Genomic DNA, 4,366 nt, shown 5'->3' on the forward strand with positions numbered 1-4,366 from the left:
ACTTAAGGGAGCTACATAAACAAGTCATAGTTGATAAATATACTCTTCCCAACATTTCTGACAGGCTAATGCTGTTTAAAGGGGCCAAGGTTTTTTCCACAGTGGACCTTAAATCTGTGTATCACCAGATGATGCTTGATGACAAATCCAAAGATCCTACCTCTTTCATAACGCCCTTCGGGATGTACAGATTTATAAGGTTACCATTTGGACTAGTGTCTGCAGCCTCAGTCTTTCAAAGAGCTCTAGAAAAGGTTTAGAAAGGTCAGGAGGGAGTAAAGATATATCAAGACAACGTTCTAATTTTTGGATAGGATAGACAATAACATGATTTGAGGCTTAGACAGGTGTTACAAAGGTTTGATCAGTTTAATCTCACAGTTAGATTAGACAATTGCAAATTTAGAAAATCTTCAATTGATTATTTGGGTCATACCATATCTGGTGAAGGTGTGGCACGTAAAAGTGACTTGGTTGATGCCATACAAAAATTAGCTTCTCCTACTAATAAGGAGGAACTTATGAAGTTTCTTGGTATGGCAGAATATTACAGTACATTTGTAAGAGGCTTTGCTGAAAGGTGTGTCAACATGAGAACGTTACTGTATAGAGGTGTTGAATTTACGTGGACTGAAAAGTGTGACTCTGAATTTAAAGAAATTAGGTAAATGTTAAAAAAAACTCCTAAGTTAAGGAGTTTTGATCCCTCCAGGAATTCAGTCCTTATCACTGATGCTAGCATGAAAGGTTTAGGTGCAGTATTACAGCAAGAAGATGAAGGTTCTGATAATGTCATTCTGTTTCTCTCACGCAGTCTCCGAGGATCAGAGTTACGTTACTCTGTAATAGAGAGAGAAGCTCTGGCAGTTCATTGGGCTATTTAAAAACTAAAGAATCTTCTATGGGGGACAAAGTTCGAAATACGCACAGATCATAAGCCTCTGTGTGAGATCTTTAAAAAAAAAGGGTATTGATGCTATTTCAGGAAGAATCTCTAAATGGGTGGTTGCGTTACAGGAGTATGACTTTCAAGTAAAATATTTACCTGGAGTCAAAAATAAGATTGCTGATATCCTTTCAAGATTAGTGCAAAATACTGAAGGAAAGCAGGATCTTGATGAAGATGAGCAGGATGAATGGGTATGCAACATTGAGTGCGATGGTCTCAAAGAAAGCAGATTGTGTGAAGAGTGTGCCATGGATAAAGAATTACAAGAACTTTTACTGTTACTAAAAGAGGGTTGGGACACCAAAATTAAGGGAGATTGTAAGAAATATTGGAATGTTAGGAATGAGCTCTCTGAAGACAAGGGACTTTTATTTAGAGGCACTAGACTTATTCCCCCTATTTCACTTTGTAAAGAGTTGTTGAATTTGGCTCACACAGGACATCAAGTTATGTCAAAAACTGTAGAAAGACTTAGATTGTACTAATGGTGGCCTGGTATGGATTTACAAGTTGAACGCTTGGTAAGAGTATGTGTTCCATGTGCTTTGAGTGAGAAGGGTGTGAAACCCAAAGTACAACGCATGGTGGTCAGGGACCGTCCAAAGAAGCCATAGGAAGAAGTGGCACTTGATATAATGGGTCCCATACAAAGGAATGGATGTGATGTCTATGTCTTAGTCCTCATCGACATGTATTCTAGGTGGCCGGAAATTAAGGTCACTAGAGGCATTGAAACAAGACATGTCCTTTCATTTTTGAAGGAAGTGTTTGGGAGAGAGGGGCTACCTGGTGTTTTACTAACGGATAATGGAGTACAGTTAGTCTCTAATGAGATGGAAGAATTTTGGGAAAATTGTGCTATCAAACATAAAAGGTGTTCTCTTTATCATACCGAGACAAACAGTATGGTAGAACGCTTTAACCGAGTTTTAAAGGAAACCATATCCATGGCCAAACAAAATAACCTAGATTGGAAAGAGGAGATGAACAAGAAGGTTGAAGTTTATATATTTTCTCCACATGCCATCACAGAAAGGACACCCTTTGAGTTGTTTAAGGGAAGGTATCCTAACACTTTTATTGCACCTCATTGGGTGAATTAAGCAGAATCTAGAAAGGGCTTACTGATGTCCGATGGGGAGTGGAAAATCAAAGAAGTAGAAAGGATTAATGCTTGTAAGTAAAATTTTGATCCTAGAAAATCTGTGAAAGTTACTTCTGTGAAAGTTGGAGATTGGGTAATGATTAGAGCTCCTATTGGGAGAAAAGCATCTTGTTTGTTTCAGAAACCGCATAAAGTGATAAAAGTTTTGACCAATGCTATTTAAACAGAAGATTCATGCATTTGGAATCTTAACAGAGTTGTTGTTGTAAAGAAGGATGTGATGGAACGCAATGAATGTTATACTTACCTTTCAGACTCGGCTCCACATTGCCCTACAAACTCAGCTCCACAGAGAGAAAAAAGAAATGTGAGACAACCATCACGGTTCAAGGACTACGTCGTGGGGCAGAAAAGGAGATGAGAAGATTTCTTTATTCATTTCTTGTAATTTTAAGTCAATGTTTATGTTTTAGCTTTTATGGGTTTTATTCTCTTTATCTTTTCAGGTATTCTTTACTCATGTTTATAAAGAGGGAAGGTGTGTGGTATTGTGGTTTATTTCTATTGTAGCTTATGCAGAGCACCCTGTGTTTACATTTGTGAAGCACCATGGTAACGGAACCTGGTGATGAGACTGTTAGGGGTAAGGTGATCAGTTGTTCTAACACAGCCTTGCTGGATGGATGAGACCTTTGAACCTGGATTAAAACGTACTTCTTCATCAACGCTGGACTCCTCTTTATTTAAGAATTATCTATTTTACATTTACCTTTGTATTACTTTCTCTTGTTTTTACTTTGGAATGGATTCTCTTTGTTGAATTCTTAACAGAGTTGCTTCCCTCCTGACATTGGTTGATGCCTTCTGGCACATTACTGTTCACTCATATCCCCAATGAAATGCAGATGGGCCCCAGTGCTGGGATTTAGGCTGGTGTTTCGAGTCATTCAGCATTGCCTGGTAGATGCAGGAGAGCCTCTTCCTCACCGGTTGCTCTCGATTGCCTAGTAAGGAGTGGTCCATCTGGGGTAGGGTATTTCTTTTTAAAAAAAAAAATATTTATTTATCAGGAACATAGCTAGCATAAGGGATGAAGAAAACACAGCAAAATGTACAATAAATGGAAGCGATAATACATAATATAGATAAAAGAGAGTAAAAAATACAACGTTATGTAACAACAAAAAGGTGGATAAGATTAGGATACCTAGCAAATAAATGATCTATCTAAATAATTTTTTTGAGTGATAAAAGAAAAGAAGAAAAAAGAAGGAAGGGACAAAGTAAAGAAAGAAAGGAGAGGAGAAGAACTAACAGGAAAGAATTAGTGTAAAGAAGAGTGTGTAGAACGAAAAGTAGTAAAGGGTAACCAAAGTAAATAAGGCTTAATTCTTTAAGCTACAGATGAAGATGAAACTGTAGAAATTCAATGTTCATCACAAATTAGATTCCAAATTGGTAATATTCATATCTTAGAATTGTCTTTCCAACAAGTGAGAATAACTTTAAATGCAAGTGCAGGAAAACGATCAAATAACTTCAGCTTAAGCACAGTATCATGTGAATCAACATACAAGGATCCAAGAAATACATTTTGAAACAATAGGGGAATAGAAAGATGAAAAATCTTGGAACATTTAGTCTAGATGGATCTCCAAAATTTTAGAACATTGGGACAGTTGTAAATCAAATGAGATAATGCACCATTGGTGAAAAGGCATGACTAGCAAAGGGGGAAATGGGTTAATTTTGTGTAGAAATATTGGTGTTCTTACAGCTTTATTGTAAAGAAAAAATAAAGATTGAGTAATGTTAGCAGCTCTGGAGGTGGAAAAAACGTTCTGCCATAGTGGGTCCCAATTTTGAGGAGAAAGGGTGATGGATAGGTCTAGTTCCCTATGTAGCTCAATATTGGATTTTGGTCTGTCAGAGATAGAAGTAGATAGAAGTTTGTAGATAAGGGAGGCTCTAGGATTAGAGTCGAAAGAGATGTTATGTAGGGGAGTTAAGGGAATAAATAGAGTGTCGATAATAGGAACGTTTTTAGATGAAAGAAATGACTGAAGTGCCTGTGATAGTTGAGAGTATTGAGAGAAACAGTAAGATGGTAGGTCAAAGTGATCTTATAACACATCAAAAGGCAAGACTGAATTATGAGATACAAGTTGGTGTACGTAAATAATATTCTTCTCTCTCCAGTGTTTGAAATAAAATGATTTGAGGCGAAACCTGATAAATTTGTTGTACCAAATAGATGAGACAAGAAAGGCTTGGTGATAGTTAGACCCATCCAAGAACAGCGAACATAGCAA

Source organism: Triturus cristatus, chromosome 3_2, assembly GCF_964204655.1.
Source record: "Triturus cristatus chromosome 3_2, aTriCri1.1, whole genome shotgun sequence".
In the NCBI taxonomy this organism is placed as follows: Eukaryota; Metazoa; Chordata; class Amphibia; order Caudata; family Salamandridae; genus Triturus; species Triturus cristatus.